The sequence below is a fragment of the Schistocerca piceifrons genome, chromosome 4 (assembly GCF_021461385.2).
Source record: "Schistocerca piceifrons isolate TAMUIC-IGC-003096 chromosome 4, iqSchPice1.1, whole genome shotgun sequence".
Classification (NCBI taxonomy): domain Eukaryota; kingdom Metazoa; phylum Arthropoda; class Insecta; order Orthoptera; family Acrididae; genus Schistocerca; species Schistocerca piceifrons.
Window position 1 is genome coordinate 108,508,911 of NC_060141.1, and position 25,714 is coordinate 108,534,624.

A 25,714-nucleotide genomic window follows, 5' to 3' on the forward strand; every position below is an offset into this window, starting at 1 on the left:
CGTTCAAAGTGCTGTCAATGCGAACAACAGGTGACCGAGACGTGTAACCAAAGGAACCCTATACCATCACGCCGGATGATAAGACAGTATGGCGATGACGAATACACGCTTCCAATGTGCGTTCACCGCGATGTCGCCAAACACGGATGCGGCCATCATGATGCTGTAAACAGAACTTGAATTCATCCGAAAAAACGACGTTTTGCCATTCGTGCACTATGTTTGTCGTTGAGTACACCCTCGCAGGCGCTCCTGTCTGTGATGCAGCGTCAAGGGTAACCGCGGCCATGGTCTCTGACCTGATTGTCCAAGCTGCTCCAAACGTCGTCGAACTGTTCGTGAAGATGGTTGTTATCTTGCAAACGTCCCCGTGTGTTGACTCAGGGATCGAGACGTGGTTGCACGATACGTTACATCCATGCTGATAAGAGGCCTGTCATCTCGATTGCTATTGATACGAGGCTGTTGGGATCCAGCACGGCGTTCCGTATTACCCTCATGAACCCACCGATTACATATTCTGCTAACAGTCATTGGATCTCGACCAACGCGAGCTGCAATGGCGCGGTACGATAAATTGCAATCGCGATAGGCTACAATCCGACCTTTATCAATGTCGGAAACGTGATGGTACGCATTACACGAGGCATCACAACAACGTTTCACCAGGTAATGCCGGTCAACTGCTGTTTGTGTATGAGAAATCGGTTGCAAACTTTCCTCATGTCAGGACGTTGTAAGTGTTGCCACCGGTGCCCACCTTGTGTGAATGTTCTGGAAAGCTAATCATGCGCATATCACAGCATCTTCTGTAGCACGTCATCTTCCTGGTGTAGCAATTTTAATGGCCAGTAGTGTATCTTGGCGGCAGTAGAATCGTTCAGCAGTCAGCTTCAAATACCGGTTCTCTAAATTTGCCCAATAGAGACTGGGATTCCCGTTTGCGTTCGCGAAGCATCTCCGTAACATTTACGTGTTTTTCGAATCAACCGGTAACAAATCTTGCGGACCGCCTCAGATTAGCTTCGATGTCTTCCTTCAGTCCGACATGGTATGGATCCCAAACACTCGAGTAACACTCAAGAATAGTTGCACCAGCGTGCTATACGCGGCTTCCTTGTAGGTGAATCGCTCTTTCCTAAAATTCCCTCAATAACCCGATGTCGGCTATTCGCCTTTCGTACCACAGTTCTCATACGCCCGTTCCATGTCATAACGGTTTGCAACGTTACAACCGGATATTTAAACGATTTGACTCTGTCGAGCCGGACACTAGAAATAATGTTTACGAACATTACAGCTTTGATCTTACCACTCATTCGCATTAACTTACATTTATCCACATTTGGGGCTAGCTGCCATTCATCACACCAAGTCGAAATTTTGTCTAAGTCGTCTAGTATCTACTTCTAGTCACTCAACTTCGACACCGCGGCATCATAAGAAAATAACAGCAGATTGCCGCCCACCGTGTCCGCCAAATCACTTGTGTTTATAAGGAACAACAGCTGTCCTATCACACTTCAAAAATGGCTCTGAGCACAATGGAACTTAACATCTATGGTCGTCAGTCCCCTAGAACTTAAAACTATTTAAACCTAACTAACCTAAGAACAGCACACAACACCCAGTCATCACGGTCCTATTACACTTCCCCGGGGCACTCTTGACGATACCCTTGCCTCTGATGAACACTCGCCGTCAAGGTTAACATACTAAGTTCCATTATTTAAGCAGTCTTCAAGGCACTCACATATCTGTGAACTTATTCAACATGCTCGTACCTTCATTAAAAGCCTGAAGTGTGGCGCCGTGTCAAATGCTTTCTGGAAATCTAGAAATATGGAATCTGCCTGTTTCCCCTCATCCATAGCTCTCACTATATCAAGTCAGAAAAGGGCAAGCTGAGTTCCGCACAAGCGATGCTTTCAAAAACCATCCTGATTTGTGGACATAAGAGCCTTAGTCTCCAGAAAGTTTATTGTATTCAAACTGAGAATGTGTTCAAAGGTTTGGCGGCAAACGGAAGTTAAGTATATAGTTCTGTAATGTAGTGGGTCCTTTCTTTTACCTTTCTAATACACTGAAGTCACCTGCGCTTTTTTCCAGTCACTTCAGACTTTGTGCTGGGCGTAAAATTCACGATACATGCAAACTATGTAATTGGCCAATGCAGTAGAGTACTCTTCAGAAAATCGAACTGGGATCCCATCCGTACCTGGCGATTTTTTTTTCAGTTCTTTCAGTTGTATCGCTACTTGAGGTATGCTTATTTCTATGTCGTCCTTACGGGACTCTGCGCGATGTTCAAATGACGGTATGTTTGTACTGCTATCCTGTGTAAACGATTTCTTGAACGTGAAATTTAAAACTTTGGGTTTCGCTATCTTCAGCTGCCATACCATTTTCGTCAATAAGGGACTGAATGGAAGTCTTAGACCCGGTTAACGACTTTACATACGTCCGGAATTTTCTCAGTTTCTCAGCCAGATCGATTGCTAAGGTGCGACGGTGGTAGTTATTGTACGAAACTACGATTTACAATCTGCTTAAACTTTGCCCGTAATTTCTCTACATCCATCTTACCGGAAGTAAGTGATGCCACTTCACTGTGTAAGTGAGATGTTAACAGTTGTTAAGTTCTCTATCTACCAGAAACACTCTCCTAGTCTTTTTGACTGATTTAACAATTTTCGTAATTGTAGTTGCTATACTGACATCATTATCGCTAACCCCCGTTTCTATACTGACGTTGTCGATAAGCTCCGGACTATTTGTGGCTACAAGGTGGTGACAGCCGGGCTAACGGCTCAAGACAATTTTCAGAAAAAGTGCTCGGAAGAATTTATTATGACTGTCAGTCTGTACCCCCTCACAATGAACCCATAGACATCCTAGTCTATACTCGGAAGTTTAAAGTCGCCTATAACCAGTATTACATGATCTTTGTTTTCGTGTTATTGACCGTAGAATTTCTTTGAATGACTCTAGAGCTTTCACAGTGAGATCGGGTGGCTGGTAAAAACATGCAACAATTAACTTAGTTTCACTTGCATCTGTTTTACGCTACCAGATCCCACTCTCAATTTCGATCTCAATACAGACAATATTTTTGTCAGCTGCAGTGGTCATTCCTCCTCCTACGGCGTCTAAGCTGTCTTTCCACTAAATGTCTCAGAGATTTACACTTCGGGTTTCAGCTAGCTCTCTGTCCCAACAATAATTTTAGCGCAGGAACTTTCCTGGAGGGCAATAAATTCGGTAACTTTATTACGAATACTTGGACAGTTTACTGATAAAAATGTGACGGTGGAAGTGGTTTTATTCTGAACGCCGTTCGACTTCCCCTGTGCCGCGAGGGTTTAGCCGAGCGGTCTGCGGCGCTGCAGTCATGGACTGTACGGCTGGTCCTAGAGGAGGTTCGAGTCTTCCCTCGGGCATCGGTGTGTGTGTGTTTGTCCTTAGGATAATTTAGGGTAAGTAGTGTGTAAGCTTAGGGACTGATGACCTTAGCAATTAAGTCTCGTAAGATTTCACACACATTTGAATATTTTTTGAACTTCCCCTGCTGTGAGTCGACTGGCGAGTATTCATTAGAGCGCCTCAAACTACCGCCTAGACTAAAAAGTTCCGATGTGCGCTCCACAAGTATTCTGCTGCACAAGTAGCTGCTTCCTTTGTGTAGTGCACCCCTAACTTATCAAAGGAGAGAAAAGAATTTCCGAACAAAATGCGGCTCGTTAATTACCACAGGACCCAGAGATCCAGAGGAGGGCGACCTGCTGGCGAAAGACAAATGCCTTTTGAAATGTGTTTTGACCAAATAGCACAGCTTTTGAAAGCCAAGATTCTGCACAAGACCAAGTGCTAACCACGGCACCCTGTATGACTTCTTAGGACAGAGGCCCTGACCCAATATTATCGGAGAAACTGTAGGAATGGAATTCCCAGACGTCCGAACTAACCAATGCTTGGCCAGAACATTCTAACAGATGTAAATAGACGCCTCTCCACATCTGAGACGCGAGCCGAACCCACAAGGTGGCTTATTAAGACCCCCAGTCACTGCCCTGAGGCTCTCTTTCATGCCTGACTCCTCATGGTCCCGGCTAAGCTACAGAAAATATCAGATGCAAAAGTGCCACCAGGTAAATGAGAGATTCCTTTAGGATTAGTAGGCTTCATTCCTCCAATTACTGAGATTGATCATTACCAACATTAACTATTTATTAATTGCCATGAAAACAACTCAAGACTGTGACGAATTTAATTCAATCGTAAATGAAATGAGTGACGTGTCGTAGCACTAGCAGACGGAAGACTGACACACGCAAGGGCTTATCAGTAAGTGTATGAATACACAGTGTGAAGAAGGATTCTTATACCAATTTCAGCACATTTAATTTTAATCTCTCATGGCTGGATGTACGCATATAATTGCCGTACACTGATTGTTGAACATGTTTACAAGGAAGGAGTCCCTGATTTCAAAATGAAATATCTCGAAAACTGAGATCGATAGACGGACGTAACAAAGGGTTTGTTTGTTGTGAAAGATGTACGGAATTTAAACGGATGTTATATAGAAGTTTCAAAAAAGTTCGAAAGCTTGCTAACAGCGTTCTACGCTGCACAGGTAATATAGCATCAGCGCACATAATTCAACTCGTCTTTGCAATATCATCACTATGTTTTCGAAATTTTCACCACTCGCAGTACGGAAGTGTTGCATACAAATAATAAAATTTGCCATCACGTCCTTTAGTCTCTCAACGCTAATGGATTCAAATTCCACACAGACGATTGAAGCTCGTCCAGCCTGCAGGGACTGTTCGAGTAGACAGTGTCTTTCAATGCGGACCAGAAAAAGTAGTCACTAGGTGTCATATCGAGCGAATACGGATGCCAACCATCCCTGCGCTATTAAATTCGCAGTAATCCCACACAGTGACTATTCCCGAGGTATTCATTAAGAAAGCAAAACACAAGTACTGTGCAATGTGATACGGCCTCGTTTTCCATGAACCACTCGGTGCCTGATCGATCCTGCAGCGCTAGCTGTGTGACGACAAACTGTTCCTAAATTGCAACGGAATGTTCAAGAGTGATCGTTTCTCGCACGAAAAGGAGCCAATAATACCTCTGCTGCGATCTGCATCCCAAAAGGTAGTTCTGGGAGAATACATGGTTTCGTTTCACAGAAACGGAGATTTTCAGACCCTCAGAAAGACCAGTTTTGTTCTTTGACGACTCCATTCAGTGAGAATGAGCTTCTTCCGTGAAGCCATCAAATTCTTCAGTATCAGTCACTGCGAGAATCTGGTTCACAATGTCAGCAATCTGTCGCACGGCTCATACAGATTTGGCCTGGTGTGTTTGGATTTTGAATGGAAACTAGAGTAGGCTTTGTTCAGTATTTTCTGCGCGCGGAACGTTTCAAACCAATCCCTGTTGTAATTCTTAGGACGGATATCCTTGGACTTTGCTGAATAATTCGGGAATCCATGTCGACATATCCAGGACTAACTGCAGTTCGCCTGGAGCCAACATTTCCCGCTATTTTATCAGTCACACTCTGTCTGTTGGAATTTGGCGACGAGTTTGCGAATGTTTATCTCATCGCGTCCTTTTAGAACATCAAATTGTGCTTGGACCTTGTTTCCGTCGATTCCCGGCGGGGTCAGGGATTTTCTCTGCCTCGTGATGGCTGGGTGTTGTGTGCTGTCCTTAGGTTAGTTAGGTTTAAGTAGTTCTAAGTTCTAGGGGACTGATGACCATAGATGTTAAGTCCCATAGTGCTCAGAGCCATTTGAACCTTGTTTCCGTAGGACTGAGTTCTAACCTGTTGCATTCCAGTACCAGAAAAACACGTTGTTTAATGGAATACGTGACTTCTACTTTCGATACGTTAACTTCCTTTCACGTTTCAACGTTGAAACGGATCGCTCTGAGCTGGAGCGCGATGTTCGTAGACACTACGCATTGAGATTACGGCGTCACCTGATGGCAGCTTATAGAACTATTTCCAAACTTCTGTATATCTCCTACTGAAAGTCTTTACAGCTTTCACAATAAAAACATTGTTTGTTGCACTCGTCTACCGATCTTAGTTTTAGATATAAGTAATTTAGATATATGTAATTTTGAAATGAGGGATTCCTTCGCTGGACACAGTGTACAACATTGACTATGAACTTCTCTGACAGCCCTTGACAGGCGCAGAAAACCAAACACACTCTAAATGAACTCTGAGAGGGTCGATGTCTTGAATAATAGACTCACCCACATCGATCCTCTACTATCTTACGAGTCTCCTCACCTACAATGGATACCTCCCTATCTCCTTAACTATGCGCAAACTAGATTCCAATAACCCCATTGCCTTCCCTCCGATCTCCAACACTTGTATGCTACAAGTGCAAACACATTCCTTCATCTCTACACCTACACATATTTCATATCTTCTCTCAGACAGTAAGATCCGCCCCGATATTTATCCCCCCTATCAACTTTAACCCTTCCTCATCTATCCCACTCTACATCATTCCTGCTCTCTACTTTTCAATCTCCACCCACCCCTGTCCTATTCTTCTTGTGCTACCCCCTCTCCCCAGTCACTGTACTCCTCCTCTAGCTCTGTCTTTCTCAATGTCTGTATTCCCACCAACCGTTTCCTCTCCTACCTATCTCCATAGTTTCCCCACCTAACAGACCTTTAACTCTTCCTCCACATTGCTCAACCTTAATGGAATATATTCTCTCCTCCCACAGTGCCTCTCATCCAGTGCAGGCCCTTCAGTTGTTAAGTGAAATTGCAGTGCTCCAGAGATCTATCATAGAAGAATATCACCATGCTGCGGTTTTGTTTCTTAAGTTGTATATATTTTTCGTCCTTTTATCTGTTCATCGCTAATATTTATAACTTAAAACCAAAACAATCCTCTTATTCTTTTTTTCTCCCATCGTCGTCATATCTTTCTGAATGCTATTGGTTGAAGAGCGGAGTATTGTACCGCTGGCAACCCATCCACTGCCCATATGGAGCACTAGTGATCAAAGCCGGCCGCGGTGGTCTAGCGGTTCTAGGCGCTCAGTCCGGAGCCGCGCGACTGCTACGGTCGCAGGTTCGAATCCTGCCTCGGGCATGGATGTGTGTGATGTCCTTAGGTTTAAGTAGTTCTAGGTTCTAGGGGACTGATGACCATAGATGTTAAGTCCCATAGTGCTCAGAGCCATTTGAACCAACTAGTGATCAAATAGAAATAAAGAAAAAAACCGAATAGACTTCACAGATTAAAAGGGAGAACTGTGATAAATACCTTCAATCAATGTGACTTCCAATGGCTAGGACTATTGCAAAATAAACAAAAGTAGTGTAATGAAGTGTTAAAACTGTTTTAATTTCAAGTTTTCCTTTCTGTGATTGTATATAATATAAAATAAGAAATCTAACCATCACTGGGTATATTAAAGCACCTTATCATTATTGGCAACTAATTCGATCAAACAGTGTGGACACTAAGTGCGAATTAGAGTGATGCCAACTGTAGCAGGAGAAGCCGGTATTGACCTTACGAAGTGGAAACATTAATATCGCCAGTAATGACAAATTCGCAGAAAAAAATATTCTGTGTAATAGCAGCGCGTTCATACCGTCTCCGCAACAGCTATTGCAGCAAAAATTGACAAAATACTAAAGACAAAGTGAAGAATAATTAGGACACGCATATATAAGCAATATCAAGTGAACGGGCGTTGAAGAGTAGCGTCAAATGAAGTAGTATAAAGGAAACAGAAACAGTGATGAGCACTATCAGGAAGAAACGTGCCTTATTCTTTGTACAGCTCATGAGAACACTAGAGAGCGAATGAAAAAATTGTAGAATAGTAAAGGCAACTTAGAATGGATCGCAGAAATTAAGGAAGATATAAGAGAAGTACAAATTAGATTAGATGACCTGAGAAACCAAACGGAGAAAAGAACAGATTACCGCTAAGCACAAAAACCGAACTACAAGCGAAGATCAATAGAAGGACTACAAGAAGAATGATCTAAGATGAAGAAAGAAAAAAAAACTGAATGAATGATGAGGCATTGAGGAGACAGAAGAGCAGATAAACCTTCATAGAGTAATACATATTAATAGTCCTAGTATAAAAACTGTATTTTGAAAGTGTTATTGAATTTATATTGAAATGAATTGTATTATTGAATAGAACAACTCGTATAAACTTTTGTGTGACTTCGAATAAAAAGAATAATAAAATCTACAAGCTCACAACAGTAGAAGCAGACTGCACATTTCTCACTGCGGTCATGTTGACTGTCGTATAACACATCGCTGTTGCGCTCCCGCCTTCCAGCTACCCTGTGAATCGCAATGCTGTGGCGCATCCATAACGGGATACACTTAATCCCACGATAAGCGGGGCCCGCAGACGGACTCGGCGCGCGCGCGCAGCCGTGGACAAGCTGATTTTCTACAATCAATGCGCCGCTCCCGCCGCCGCCCACGGCGCTGACCGGCGGGATTCCGATTTGCGCCTGGCGGCAGGACGCGACTGGCAGACCCGGCGCCTCCACTTGGTTATTCGATGCATGGCCGCACCACCTCCTCGCCCATGTTTCACTAACGAAGCCCGCTTCAAAATTGCGGCCGGATAATGCGAAGGGCGTGATGAGAATAACACGTCGGTCGCCGCCCACCGGAAGGGGAGGCGGTTCCCTCTCTCCTCCCCTTGCTCTTCCTATCACCACTGGCAACCACGACGGACATCTCTTTCGCTGCTGAAGGTTTTTCTTTTTTTGCTGCTTCTTCTTTGTTGATCTACACATGTGGGATAAATTTCGAATTTTGTTCCATGGCGCTGTAGAGCATTGCCGGTACATTTAAAAGGAAATCTGGAGGAAGTCTGAATCAGGCGAGCTTTTATTGTTTGTTTACTTAAGCGTCCACCACACACACACACGCGCGCAAGCAAGTGCGCGCGCACACAAACACCTACAATTTGTCTCTTTTATTGCATTGGTGCAATTTGTTTGTGCACATTTTAATTATCTCATTCACTTTGTCTTATTTTCTATAATTTCTCTTCAATTAACATTTTGCATTTTATATTCTGTTGTGTAGTCAAACACATGTACAGTTCCTACCATTACCTCAAATATTTACATTTGGTAAATGTGTTTTTTGTCTGATCCGAACATAAAATAATATAACAGTCACTTCGGACTTTATTGTTTTAAATGCAGTTGCTTTGATCGATACCTACTGCACGCAACTTTTCTCTAATGTTACATAGATTCTTCCAGTCAAATCGTCATTATTTGGTGACTAATAATGATGGTGATGATGATGATGGTGGTGGTGATGATGATGATGATGATGATGATGATGATGGATAGCGTTTCAGGGAGCCGAACGGCGAAGTCATCATTCCCCTTGGATGAAATAGACAGACGCAAGGGTGGTGAAAACCTATTGACAAATAACATTAAATTTTAAAATCAAACAAGTATTTGATAGACAATCCTGACCTTACGAGCTTTATTAAAGACCAACGATACAATGTGGAACAAATACAGCAGAATAACAACAGATCAACGATAAAATTCGAGGGCAGATACTTTGAAAAGGGGCCAGAGTATTATGGCTGAGTGACTACTTAGAAATATCTATATAAGCCCCTCTACAGCACATTAAAATATCAAAACCAATATTTTCAGGTAGAGTTTTGATATCACCTACAACCTTAATACACGAACCACACTCGCCTCATTATCAGTTGAAAAAATGGCAGATCATGTGGGACACTCTGGTCTGCCCGCGGCTCATCTTATTGACAGATGTGTTCCTCTTCATTGACACACTGATGATTCCTTGGCAGTTTCCTACTCTGAGTCTCGTAAGACCTACTTTCCAGCTGGCCTGGTCGGAAAGAGGTAAGCCACTGTAACACAGGAGGTTTAGTCTACCGCAGCTTATTACTTCAAGCTACTAGGACACCCACCAGCACATTTTCTGCTGGGTCATCTACATCTACATCTGTATGGATACTCTGCAAATCACATTTAAGTGCTTGGCAGAGGGTTCATCGAACCACCTTCACAATTTTCTATACATATCGTATAGTGCGCGGAAAGAAAGAGCACCTATATCTTTCCGTACGAGCTCTGATTTCCCTTATTTTATCGTGGTGATCGTCCCGCCATATGTAGGTCGGTGTCAACAAAATATTTTCGCATTAGGAGGAGAAAGCTGGTGATTGGAATTTCGTGAGAATATTCCGTCGCAACGAAAAACGCCTTTGTTTTAATGATTTCCAGCCCAAATCCTGTATCATTTCTGTGACACTCTCTCCCATATTTCGCGATAATACAAAACGTGCTGCCTTTCTTTGATCTTTTTCGATGTACTCCGTCAGTCCTATCTGGTAAGGATCCCACACCGCGCAGCAGAATTCTGAAAGAGGACAGACAAGCGTAGTGTAGGCAGTCTCCTTAGTAGGTCTGTTACATTTTCTAAGTGTCCTGCCAACAAAACGCTGCCTTTGGTTAGCCTTCCCCACAACATTTTCTATGTGTTCTTTCCAATTTAAGTTGTTAGTAATTATAATACCTAGGTACAGGGTGTCCAGAAAAGGGCTCCCTGATTTCAAAATTAAATATCTCGAAAACAAAGTTCCATAGAGGAATGCAGTAAACGGTATGTTTATTGTGAAAGATGTAAGAAGTTTATACAGCAGTTTGAAATAATAGTTACAAAAGCCGCTAACAGATGGCGCTGTACGCTCTACAGCTCATATCAGCATACTTAAGTGAAATAATTGTATGAAAACAATCTCTGCAAACAATCACATCACAATGTTTTCAAAATGTTCACCATTGGCACTACAGAGGTGCCGCAAACGAAGAATGAAATTCGCCATCACATTTCGTAGTGTCTCAAGCGAAATGGATTCACATGCCACAGAGATCGCCGATTCAAGCTCGTCCAGCGTGGCGGGATGCTTTGGGTAGACCATGTCTTTCACTGTGCCCCACAAACAAAAGTCACAGGGAGTCAAATCCGGTGAATATGGAGGCCAATCCATGCCTGCACCAGAAAATTTGGGATATTCCGAAGCAATGACTCGATTCCCGAAGTATGCCTCAAGAAAGCGAAACACTTGTTCGGTCCGATGTGGTCGGGCTCCATCTTGCATAAACCATTCACTACCTGGTCGATCCTCTAACGCTTGCTGTGTGGCGACAAATTGTTCCAAAATTGCAACGTAACGTGCACCATTGACCGTTTCTCGAATGAAAAAAGGTCCAATAATGCCTCTGCTGCATACTGCAGCCCACACAGGAGAATACAGGGATTTCGCTTCACACCAATATGGCTTTTCGGAGCCCCAAAATCGCCAGTTCTGCTTATTCACGTATCCATTCAGGTGGAAGTGTGCTTCATCTGTAAACCAGATGCAGCCAACATCAAATCCTTCGCTATCAATCATTGTGAGCATCTGATTAGCAAAGGCAACCCTTTGTTGCACAGCTCGTACTGGTATGGCCTGGTGCGTTTGAATTTTGAATGGAAACATGTGCAGGCTCTCTCAGTATTTTCTGCGTGCTGGAACGCTTAAAACCAGTCTCAGATGCTATTCTACGGACGGATGACATTGGGTTTCGCTGAATAATTCCAGAAACTGTGGCGATATTTTCAGGCGTAACTGCGGTTTGCTTGCGGCCAACATGCCCCACTAGATCATCAGTTACGCTGCCTGTTCGTTGAAATTTTGCGTATAGCTTACGAATGGTTTTCGCATCGGGTCCTTTTGGAACATTAAATCGTGCTTGAAAACTTCGCCTTGTTGCTGTAGGACTCTCTTCTAACCTGTGGTACTCTAGCACCAGAAAAACGAGTTGTTCAATGGAGTACATGGTTTTAATCTCTTCCTTCGGTACGCTAACCACCTATCACGTTTCAATAGTGGAAGTGATCGCTCTGGGGTTCGGATCACTGTTTATACTAGGCGTTACGTATGGCGATTACAGCGCCATCTGTTAGCAGCTTTTGTACCTATTATTTCAAACTGCTGTATAAACTTCTTGCAGCTTTCACAATAAACATACCGTTTACTGCATTCCTCTATCGATCTTTGTTTTCGAGATATTTAATTTTGAAATCAGGGAGTCCTTTTCTGGACACCGTGTATTTAGTTGAATTTACGGCTTTTATATTAGACTGATTTATCGTGTAACCGAAATTTAATGTGGTAACAGCCTGCTGGGGAACTGAACAGCGAGCAGGAGGTGGGAGGGAGGCCAGCGCCCGTGGCAGCCGCGTCACCGAGTTCAGTTAGCCCGAATCTCTACATCCGCTTGAACTACGCAGAATGTTATTTCCTTTCCCTGCCATTGCAAGAGAAGCAGAACGTCTTCGATTTCTTTCGCTATGTTATCCGCTGGATACAACTGATTAATAGCAAGAGGGGTACTTTGGAAAAGTGACCAGATGAGGAGTTTCCTGCCACCGTGACGTCTCAGCTCCTCCAGTGTCCTCACGGTAGCAAATAGTTTCACAAAGTCAACTGGAATATCGCTCTGGGAGGCGTATCGTAAGGATATATTCGGTCAACATGATGGCGCAGCCGATAATGTTGAAACTTCACCTTTTAATGTAAAGAATGATAGTGCTGGAAAAACTCTTACGTTATTAGATTATCAAACAGATGAGCAAAACTCAACGTACTCAGACAGTTTTCTCTTTACTTATTCTTACCAACAGTAAACTGACACAATTTATTTCTTTCTTTATTTTATTTTATTTTATTTTTTGCTTAACGCAATCTGACTTTCAATAATCTTACAAAAGAAAAACAATGGCCCAACGGTCCTGACTAAGTATAATCATTACCTTTCAGGAATCAGTTACCTCACAAAAATCTTCGTTACACAAACTACTGCAATACAGCGTGCACCAGTACTGCCAGCTAAATAAAATATTCTAACTACTGAAGGCACTAACTACTGGTAGGCATAGTTGGCAAATGAAAGATTTTGATGGAGAACAAACAATGTATTTACCTTAACAATGTTCAAAAGGCATTATATATATATATCAATTCATGACATCCATCTTTACAAATTTCCTTTCTCTGGCGGACACTCGTCCAGATAAAAACCTAAACAGCCTACTTACAATGTCTCCTTGCTTATAGGTATAATGGCAAAAAAATTTCGTAAAATTCAGTTTTAAAAATGTATTAGTACTACAATTCTTCCTGTACGTTTTCAATAGAAAAAGTAAGCCAGGGCTTTGGACCTGAATGCCGAAGCGGCAGTAACTCAAGGCTCTCCCTCAGGCGAATTCCAAACGCCCTCGTTGCCAGCGGACGGTTATGGAACTGTCGTTGCAGTGGTGGCTGGGCAACGGAGATGTATGTGGCCGATTTTGAAACAGATAGAGCCCTGTACGCTTGGCTCACAGAGAAGACGGTTAGACAGTGGAGGATCATCAGGTCCAGGAAAAGCTAGAAACTAGACTCGTGCAAAGCTACTGCTGACAGCCTGATACCTTCGTGGGGAACAGCATCCAGCATTTTGAGATGTTGAAGGCTTGCCGATGCATCCGTATTCAAACCTGCGTCGCAATAAGGCTATAAAAGACTGGAACAGATGTGCCCTGTCGGCTCCCAAATACCAATAACTGACGCGTTTCAGGTAGTTCAAGGCCTTGGAGCACCGTAATTTCAATTCTTTAAGGTAGGCTACCATGTTAGTCCTACATCGAAAGCGGGGATCGAATATTTCATCTTTCCCTTAAGGGGAGATTTACTATCTTTGGCCCGAAAAAACATGTTCTTTGACAATTTGTTTCTCGGGGTGTGTTATAGATATCAACGTAAAATTTGGTCAAAATGTTTATTTATATTTCGTCTACAAACTCGAATTTTTTCGACCGGAAATGTCGAAGAGCAAAGGCGGAAGTGCAGTCGGAAAGAAACAAAATTTCGATGTAGACCTCCAGGCGCGATATCTCACAGGTCAGCCAGCTCGTCTAAAATCTAAACTGAATTGACGTTAGCGAAGTATATAACATTCTTTAGGAGTTGTACCTCGCTTAAGTTATTTGGACCCTAGGGAACAAAATGGCGGCCATTTGAAAAAGTAGGGTTTTTTATCGATTTTTCGACTTCGTCCTCAAATAAAAATATTTATATTTGATGGATCGGAATAAAAGTGGTACAGCTCCTAAACAATTTAGTTCGCTTCGTCGGAAACACAGAATCATGCCAATCGGTTCAGTAGATTTGAATTTACCATACCGTGCGAAGTCATTTCGAGATAAACTCGTTTGAAGTTTTGACTACATATAAATCCAATATTTTGCTACTTACGTTCAAACTGCTGTTCCGGGTCTATAAACTAGCCCTTGCTCTTCCTCATAGAGGGCGTTCCCACTGCCAGGAAAGTCGCAATCTCCACAGCCTTCGCAACAGAATGCAAATGTTTGGGGGCAAACTCCAAACACGCGCGTTCATACTTTCATCTAAATTATGTGTGTTTCCCCCCAAGCACCTGTACAATGACTGGTGTGTGAAAAAGGCTTATTTCAGGCAGGTGCATTTTTTCGTTCAACCGCGAATAACAAACATTTCCATTTCGTATTGGGAAAAACCGTTTCAGGGGTGGATTCCCAACAGTTTTATGGATCCAAAAATGCAGTTTAAAAAAATCAATTTTTTGAACCAAAACATAGTACACCTCCCCTTAGAAGTGAGGACGGTATCCCCCAGTTTTAGAACAGCAAAATTAAAACGTGATAGGGATCGATTACAATCAGAACCAACAGTGTCCTTCAAAGGCAATTTCCAACCTTAGTGGCCCATCCCGCTAGCTGCCTGAGTGTCGAATGTTATAACTGTCGAGTAGCTGCTGCAAGGTTACGGGATGCACGAAATATGGTGAAGCCGTTCACGAATAATGGAAGCTATGTGGGGCTTCTTATCGTGGACGTGACACTTTTTACAGAAAAAGCGAGAGCCGTTATACTTATAACACTCCCTCGAAGTAAGCGGTTCACCTGCTTAAAATGGCCAGAGACGAGATTACCGACCCTCCACCTAAAATACCTTTGTCTCATGGACCAGGTGTCATTTACGCAGGAAAGCCTTTTGAATCATTGATTCTAACAGGGTCAGCCTATTGAGTATGGAATGATACGTCCTAAACGAGCACTGATAACGACTTAGTAGTGACCTGGTCACTCACACTAAGCTCCGATGAACCATACACTCCCGTACCTTTCCTACTCACATAGTGAGTTTGACGCTATGATAACCACTGAGGTTTATACGATCCACCTTTGATTTTAAAATCAGAAATTAAATAACTTCCTTTCACGAGTTGGGGAATTGTTAAAAATTAGCTAAAAAGCTGAAGTAGGACCTCCTGCGACTGCTGGTTCAGCTGATTTAACATGTTGTTCATTGTCAGCTCGTTACCGGGCGCAGTATTACTTGCGACTGACAATGAAGAATCCAGCATCCAGTGTGAGAAAGGTAGGTTGTACTGCTAGATGTTGGCTGAACGGAAGTCACAACCAAATTTTTCCTGTGGCGCCCGACTGTTCGGGAAAGCTGTATACTGGCTACAATCGATTGGCGATATTAGGAGGCACCAGTACCCTCATACAGCTGTTATTGGCGATCGTGAGCTCTCCCAGGATACTTACCTAATGCCTTTCTATATTTTACGAGCGGATGTGGATCTATTGATGGAGTTTAGGAACATTTGCCAAGACCTCTTCTTACTATCTCCCTTCCTTTGCCATCACCGCCAGAAATGTTTCAAGGGTATCAGCCGTAGCATACTAAATGAACCTTCTCGTAGCCTCCTTCCTGTCCCTGGTTGCAGAGGGACACTGATAATTCCGCCAAGGAACAGACTGCCTCCTAGGCGTTCCCAAAGACTTGCGGCCGTATGCATCAACAGCTTGGCGAATCACGGCTGTAATGTGATCCGCCCCGTGCTCCCCTCAAAAACAGCTAACAGGCTGCAAATCACACAGCCTCCGTGAGTAGCCTCATTTCAGGATCCACCCCATCTAGAACGTGGATCCACATGGGGCATAGTCGCTGCCACGAAAGTCGTTACCCATTTCGCAGTGAGCGGTCGCTGCGAAGACAAATCAGAATCAGGGGATGTCTATAGTGGTAGACGAACCTGTAGAGATGCTGAAATAAACTGCTGAGCCCTTGTTCATCACTATGATCTCTTTATTTGAGATCCTCAAGTGCTCGACCCCGTGAGGCAAGTGGCGTTGTACAGTGTGCATTAAAATCTCCTAAGAGGAGGAAATGACGTAGCAGTCCAACAGTTAGGGTTTGAGAATCTTAAAGGTCAACTGTAGGCCGCAGGCGGCAGGTACGCAAAGCACTTCACCCCATCTTTCGCTCTGTAACCAGTAAGGTCGTCTCTCTTGCGCAGTACAGAGGCGTCTCCTGTAGACAGAAGCTAAAAGGTGCATTTTGTAAGAGGCCATTGTCGTATTGTGGGGTGTCTGAGCATTCGAGAACAAGAAATCAGCATGACGGGGATACATAGTGGGGCGTTGGAAAGTTTTAGAGGGCTGGCCTAGGAATACCATGGGTGAGAACTAAAAGAGAGACTGAGTTTGTGGTAGCTGATACATGCTACCAACAAGCTGGTGGACCAGACTAGAAAAAGAAAAACAGTTCATCCGAAAATTATGTTTCTCGAGAATAACCGTGAGAGGAAAAGAAAGTAGTGTTCTGAAAGAGTCCTCACTGAGGAAATGCCTTATCAGACCTAATTCTCGACACACGTCTGCAGTACCACATCTTAAACGCTTCGATTGTTTAGAGAAGAAAATGTAAAGACCATATTAGCGGAATTAATGAAGATTGATTGCCAAAACATATAAGGCTTTATAAGACACTTGGAAGAAGAGATCCTGGAAGACCTAGGATGGTACGGGATCAGCTCTGAATCTGAATGCAAAATCGGCGCCTTGCCTAGACCATGAAGAGCAGAAGAGGCAGAAAAAAAAGGAAAGTGCGGGAAAGAATTGAAGGCTCATTTACTGTGAAACCCACTCATTTCCCCCATTTTGAAGCAGAAGTTTCAGTTCTGACCGAAAGGCACCTACAACCTTCCTCTATAACGGTGCAAAGGTGCGGCACTCTTCGACTTCAACCTTGGTCTCGGCGACTCTTCAAACATCCTGGTGTCGACACACTCAAATAAGAGACCGGCGCTCAGAATCTCATGTCAGGTGTTTAGTGGGTTAGTGATGTCAGTTGGAACCGAATTTCACCTCAGTTCTGCTCAATGCCACCGTGTACGTATTTGACGATGGGAAGGTCGTCACACACACTCTTAACCACACTTCAGCCCTTCTTTCGGCGTCTCTGCCATGGAGGTCAGAGCCGCGACACCCAGTGTAGCAGCCACGCGGTTTTCTTGTGGGTGGCCGAGTAACAGGATTCAGCCATACCACTGCTCACAATCAATAACAAGAGGCCTCAGATGGTAGTACAAAGGGCGTCAATGAAACTGCCTCTTCTCTTGGCGGTTTCAGTTAATTACACAGATTTCGCTGCCAAAAACGTCAATCTACCGTTCTATGTGAAACAGAAGGACGTGATTGACATCTGCTGACACTCTCCGCACGATTCAACATTTATCTAAGGGTCTTGCATCCCCACTGAATTTGTCAAACCCTTTGCGCTTGATAACGGATGCAAGAGTAATGAAAATTCAAGAGATGTTCAATGAATTTGTGGAAAGACTGGGAGACCAAGAATGGACTTCTCGGATAAAACAGGGTGTAAGGCAGAAATGCATTCTTTCGCCCCTATTAGAAGCAATAACAGAAATAAATAGAACATAGAAGAGCGGGATTAAAATCAGAGTGGACTGAGACTAAAGATAAGATGAAGACACTACTATTCTCAGTGACGGCGAGGCAGAATTACAAGACATTATGAATGGAATGAACAGCCTAATGAACATATATGGAAAGGGTAAACGGAAGAAAGACGAAAGGAATACGAAAAATAGTACAGAAATGAATAAAGCGAGACATTTAACGCGAAAATTTGTTATAAAGAATTCTGCTGCCTTGGTAGAAAAATAATCCATAAGCAAGGAGGACATGAAAAGGGGACTAGCACAGTTAAAGAGTGAATTCCAAGCGAAAAGTAATCGACAACTGTCAAACATCGTCGCTAGTTTAAGAAAGAAATTTATTAGAACGTATGTTGGCAGCACAGCATTGTACGTTGTGAACATTATGTTCATTAAGGTGTGATATCACATCTCTGTTAGTTATTCTGTTTAATGCTGAACATACTTTAATCCTTCTTAAAGATATCTTTACCGCCATTTCGATCTTCCTCACTTCCTTCTTTAGAAGCTATCAAGTCTGATTCCCATAGACTACAAGTGGTGTTGCCATCTTATTTGGGTGTGCTTTCTTGTCATTTGATCATGTTTCTGTTTACAGTCCTACATTTACAGTATATTCATAATGTAATTCTGCAAGCCTTTGTGGCCGCTAAAATCTCCTGAGTTGTTAGGCTGCGTGATACTTCTTCAAACAATCGACGTTACGACCCGTCTGCTGAGATCTAGTGTCCACTGTAGATTGAGCACTATACCTCGATCTTTACTGTAGCTTGTATCTGCTATTAGACAGCTGAAATCAGAGAGTTGTTCTGTGCGTTTTCATTTGAGAGTTATCTTTCAACGGGCTGTTTTCCCTCAAGTGCAATTACGCTAGTTTTGGGTCTCGAAATTTCTGTTACATACTTTAACTATTTGTTCAAGTATGTGCACAGCTGTTCGGAGAACATCTTTAGTGTGATTATAAAATCATCAGCAAAGAGTAAAGCAGTTATTACTCTATCCTAATTTATTTCTAGCCCAGTGCATAGCTGTGTGTTTCATTCTTTAACTATATGGTCAAAATATACGTTAAATAAAGTGTTTAAAGTGTTGACCCCTAGTCTAGGTATCGAGTAGTTGTTATTTTTTCTTGGTATTAGAGGTACTGATCAGAACGTCCATTGTTTGGTATATTATGTTTCGTTTATCCATGCTTGGATAGGATGTTTTTGTGAAAACAGATGTTGAAATAAGACGAAAGATCTATGGAACGAAGTTTTGGGTTGGACTGCAGTACCAAATGTTACACTGAAAACGAACCCTGTCCTTTCCATTGTGTTATCCCCCTATGTGTTTGTGTACTCTTGTATATTTGTGTGTTTCCTGTCTTTATGTGTTTAGCTAATAAGAGTTATGTAGAATTTTTCTAATACTATCTTATTTACTTTGTAAAGATGTTTAGACATTATTTATTCTGTTTTGTTTTAATGCTCATGTGTGAAGTTGATGATTCAAAAGTTATTCTGATCTTTTATGTATTTACTTATGTCATAATTCCTGTAACACTCATATATGTTATTTTGATTCTTCTGTAAAGCCTGCATTACCACAAATGATATCTGTGTTGTTATGTTCTTTAATAATGTATTTTTTACCTTTGTTATTGTATTCTTATGTTATAAAATTGTAATTGACACCAGTTCATCAAATTAAGTAACTTGTAAGTTACATTTCACTGCACACGTTTCTGTTGGTCATAGTATATGGACAATATGTGAGAAGTTGGGACTGTTAGTGTTTGCACGTGTGTTAATAATTCAGCATGGGACTGGATAACAGCATTGCTGGTGCTAAGGACAATTCCAAAAACTTTGTGAGTGCACAAGTGGTGGTTATGGACTTGCTATATTGTCCGCAAGACTCTTCGATGGTGATTGTGCACCTGCACAGTCGCAGCAGATGGCTGCTGGCCATCTCTACAAGGACTACAGTGGGTCTACACCTTTGATGATCTATCAATACCATTATTTCTACAAGGACTGCAGTGGGTCTGCACCTTTGGTGGCCCACCAATACCATACTCTCTACCAAGACTATAGTGGGTCTGCTCTGTGATGACCTACCTACCAATATTCTTCAAAACGTCGAATGACTCTGCTCTGGGTTTGCTCTGGTGTGGCCCATTACCTGTCTGCATGTCGAGAGTCAGCACTGTCTTTTCGTTGGAAGGACAACACTACTTCTTCAAGACTGTATGGAAATCCACCACTTCCATGTGCATTTTCTTTTACTACTCAGCCTTTGAGAAAACCCTGCAATTTTACTGTGATGAATGATCAGGACTGTCTTTATGGACTATGAGAAAATGTTAGCTTTTGACCAACATTGTATCAATAAGTGTGTGTATTTGATTTCTTTGTTATTGTAGTTGTGAAATTTTTTTAACAAATATGTATTGGCCAGTGCCCAAAACAATTTTTAAAGTTTTTTGTGGGGAACATGGGGGCTATGTAAGTAGGCTGTTTAGGTTTTCTTATTGGGAACGCCACGTAGCGCTCTGTATGAAAATCACTGGCTGTCCTGTGTGCAGTCTGTGGCTAGTTTGCATTGTTGTCTGCCATTGTAGTGTTGGGCAGCTGGATGTTAACAGCGCGTAGCGTTGTGCAGTTAGAGGTGAGCCGCCAGCAGTGGTGGATGTGGGGAAGTTAGATGGCGGATCTGTGAGAGCGGATGATCTGGACATGTGTCCACCAGAAACAGTACATTAGTAAGAATGGATGTCATGAACTGCTATATATATTATGACTTTTGAGCACTAGTTAGGTAAATACATTGTTTGTTCTCTATCAAAATCTTTCATTTGCTAACTATGCCTATCAGTAGTTAGTGCCTTCAGTAGTTTGAATCTTTTATTTAGCAGGCAGTAGTGGTGCTCGCTGTATTGCAGTAGTTCGAATAACGAAGATTTTTGTGAGGTAAGTGATTTGTGATAGGTATAGGTTAACGTTAGTCAGGGCCATTCTTTTGTAGGGATTTTTGAAAGTCAGATTGCGTTGCGCTAAAATTATTGTGTGTCAGTTTAAGCACAGTCATGTATAATTGTTCAAAGGCGACGTTTCATATGGCTGTCAACAGCGCGTAACCTTGCGCAGTTGGAGGTGAGCCGCCAGCAGTGGTGGATGTGGGGAGAGAGACGGCGGAGTTTTGAAATTTGTAACACTGGATGTCATGAACTGCTATATAAATTATGACTATTAAGGTAAATATACTCCTGGAAATTGAAATAAGAACACCGTGAATTCATTGTCCCAGGAAGGGGAAACTTTATTGACACATTCCTGGGGTCAGATACATCACATGATCACACTGACAGAACCACAGGCACATAGACACAGGCAATAGAGCATGCACAATGTCTGCACTAGTACAGTGTATATCCACCTTTCGCAGCAATGCAGGCTGCTATTCTCCCATGGAGACGATCGTAGAGATGCTGGATGTGGTCCTGTGGAACGGCTTGCCATGCCATTTCCACCTGGCGCCTCAGTTGGACCAGCGTTCGTGCTGGACGTGCAGACCGCGGGAGACGACGCTTCATCCTGTCCCAAACATGCTCAATGGGGGACAGATCCGGAGATCTTGCTGGCCAGGGTAGTTGACTTACACCTTCTAGAGCACGTTGGGTGGCACGGGATACATGCGAACGTGCATTGTCCTGTTGGAACAGCAAGTTCCCTTGCCGGTCTAGGAATGGTAGAACGATGGGTTCGATGACGGTTTGGATGTACCGTGCACTATTCAGTGTCCCCTCGACGATCACCAGTGGTGTACGGCCAGTGTAGGAGATCGCTCCCCACACCATGATGCCGGGTGTTGGCCCTGTGTGCCTCGGTCGTATGCAGTCCTGATTGTGGCGCTCACCTGCACGGCGCCAAACACGCATACGACCATCATTGGCACCAAGGCAGAAGCGACTCTCATCGCTGAAGACGACACGTCTCCATTCGTCCCTCCATTCACGCCTGTCGCGACACCACTGGAGGCGGGCTGCACGATGTTGGGGCGTGAGCGGAAGACGGCCTAACGGTGTGCGGGACCGTAGCCCAGCTTCATGGAGACGGTTGCGAATGGTCCTCGCCGATACCCCAGGAGCAACAGTGTCCCTAATTTGCTGGGAAGTGGCGGTGCGGTCCCCTACGGCACTGCGTAGGATCCTACGGTCTTGGCGTGCATCCGTGCGTCGCTGCGGTCCGGTCCCAGGTCGACGGGCACGTGCACCTTCCGCCGACCACTGGCGACAACATCGATGTACTGTGGAGACCTCACACCCCACGTGTTGAGCAATTCGGCGGTACCTCCACCCAGCCTCCCTCATGCCCACTATACGCCCTCGCTCAAAGTGCGTCAACTGCATATGCGGTTCACGTCCACGCTGTCGCGGCATGCTACCAGTGTTAAAGACTGCGATGGAGCTCCGTATGCCACGGCAAACTGGCTGACACTGACGGCGGCGGTGCACAAATGCTGCGCAGCTAGCGCCATTCGACGGCCAACACCGCGGTTCCTGGTGTGTCCGCTGTGCCGTGCGTGTGATCATTGCTTGTACAGCCCTCTCGCAGTGTCCGGAGCAAGTATGGTGGGTCTGACACACCGGTGTCAATGTGTTCTTTTTTCCATTTCCAGGAGTGTACATTGTTTGTTCTCTATCAAAATCTTTCATTTGCTAACTATGCCTATTAGTAGTTAGTGCTTCAGTAGTTTGAATATTTTATTTAGCTGGCATTGGTGGCGCTCGCTGTATTGCAGCAGTTAGAGTAACGAAGATTTTTGGTGATGTAAGTGATTTGTGAAAGGTATAGGTTAATGTTAGTGAGGGCCATTCTTTTGTAGGGATGTTTTGAAAGTCAGATTGCGTTGCGCTAAAAATATTGTGTGTCAGTTTAAACACAGTCATGTATAATTGTTCTAAGGGGAAGTTTCAAATTGAGGGGATATCCCCTGAGGCTCACAATTTACCATAGTTCAGCTCTGTTTGCTTTATTGAATGCTTTCGTGAAATCGATAAATACAGCCTGAGTGTCCAAACCGAACTTTTGGAGTTTTTGTAATATGTGTTTAAGAGTGCAAATGTTATTTCTGCATGAACAACTTTTGCTAAATCTCTCTTGGCCTGTCTCTAATATTATCTCGGTTATTACCCTAAGCTCAGTCTTTATTATGCTGTAGTATACTTCAAAGATGGAGCTGAGTAGGCTCATCCGTATGTAGTTTTCGCAGTGACTCCTTTCAGCTTTCTTAATTAGATGTTGCTTCATTTGTGTGCCTAGACAACGAGTTTCTTTATATATTTTTTTAAACTCCTTTAATGTTTGTCTCTATTCTCATAGTGTTGCGGTATGTTGTATTTAATTCTCTATCAACGTTAACTGCTGATTTTTGACCTCACTGCATCACAAGCCTTCATAGTTTTTCCACGTTTCATCAACAAATGTGTTTAATCGTATTGGGTATTTTTCTGTTGTATTAAGGTGTCTTAGTACTTTGTGTGATATCAGTGGCAGGAAGAATTAGGAAGAGAATTGGAATGACGCATGACATTAGAAATGGACGAACAAACAAAGAAGGAAGAAACTCAGAACAGTACTCGGTGGAGAGCCTCCAGTTGAAATCTGTCATAGGACAGATAGAATAAAAAAAGGAAGGAGAAACTGTTAACCCTCAGAATACAAAGGAGGGTGGCGGGTACTTTATGCCCACCTTGGGAAAGTATTGTAATCAAGACAGTTTCTTTATATGTTTTTAAATTTTTAAAAAACTTGCTTACTTTTTTAATGACTTCTTCTACCCTGTTCCATAAATACGTTTCAAATTTTTCAGTTAAACTTTACCATGTAATTTAAATTACAGTAATGTATGTCACGTTCCCTATTGAAGGTCACATTAAATATTTCTCACCTCAAAGCATTACTTACATACCCAAAAGTATATTTAGAGCAAACGCCAACAACAATAAATTAAATTTAAATTTCCTATATTTTTTGTAGTAGTCATTAAATTGGTAGTACATGTAATCCAAATTGTGTGATATTGCTAAGAATGGTATTTTCAAGTTCTACACTCTTATTTCACATTAGTACTTCTTTAAAAAGTATGTTGTAACTATAATTCAACTACTATCAACGAATTTCATTTTTGCAGGATGGGCATTATGGAAAATGGCTAAGTATTGTAATGGTTAATTGATGGCAAGGAACATATCGTTTGATATTGCTTTGATTTGTCTTCCAATCATTGAGATCAACTGTTCTAGTCAAAGCATTTGCCTGATTCCCCTTTCTTTTACCTTCTTCACGGTTTTCTGGTATAGGCAACGATAGGGTACTGTACATATTCTTTCTTGGATTTTGTTTAGTCCATCACGCTTTTTATTAGAACTCACTTTCGATCTTACGAGTAATTAATTACTGATGACTAATCCATAAGGAACAAGGTTATACTCCATTTATGGGTACCACACATGATTCTTGTAATTTTCTCATGGTAGCATGAAGCCACCAATTCTCGTCACCATTAACGATACAAGATTGGAATTTTCGGTGTTGTTCTCGAACCAATTGACGAGGAGCAATCAGAGACGCGCACGTGGCCACCAGATGATTTTTGTATTTTTGCATTAGATCGTACATCGATTTTTGAATCTTCCCCATTGCATGCAAATGTCGCACGATGGAGGAATGATCAAATTTCAGCACGTTTGCCAGTCCTCGTTTGGAATGACGTGCGTCCGTTTGGAATAATGCCTTCAAAACGATCTTCATCAAACACCGAAGGTCTTCCTGAACGTGCAGAGTCACTAGTGTCAAAACGATCCTCCTTAAAACCAGAAAACCATTATTAGCCGTGATCTGTCCAACGGCGTTATCCCCATAAGCGCCACCAAAGTTTCTGGGTGCCTCCGCTGCTGCCACTCCTCTATTGAGAACGGAAGAGTATCGGAAATGTTCCGATTTCCCCATTTGGCACTCCATTTCCTAGCGTCCGCAGCTCCACTCACTATTTAGAGTTGACAAAATGACCATTTGTAAACTCAAATAGCAACGGTAAACTACAAATAAAAAACCACAATCGATAAATAAACCCAATGCAACTGGAATATCAACATGCAAAACAAAGACGCAACTAACTTATGCACCAGAGTAATAAAATGTATTCGTTCGGAAGTCAAATAGTAGGCTAAAGGTAAATGAACGTCCACATTCACATTCATGCTCTTCAAACCACTGTAAAATACATAGCAGAGGAGGGCCTTTTCCGTTCCATTCGAGTATAGTAACGCTAGGTAGGGAGATGTAGTATGTTCCTACATTTCTCGCTTCTTTTTCGTCCTTTGAAATCTACAAATAACTATTCAGTTGAGAGGCGGCAACTATTTGCAACCTATTCAGTTTCTCCAGCACTTGCGAGATACAATCCTTTAATCACGTAAATGTATTACCATTCGTGCTGCCTTTCTTTGTAAGTCATAGAATATCTTAGTCCCACCTGGAACGGTTGCATAGCACACTTAATCAACATGACACAATGTGTCGCTGTAGGATTTTATCCACAATTTCCTTTGTAGCCTTACTGTATTTTTTTCACACTCCCTGTATTTTTGTTGCTGCATAACGAACTCCTTTCTGAGCCACTGACAGTTTTCATAACGGGTAAAAGCGATCATTTTTCCTTTACGCCTGCAGGTGTGCTCATCGCTATTATTCTCTAATTGTGATGCATTACTTGTGGTGAATTTAATTACAACATTGTCCGCAGCTC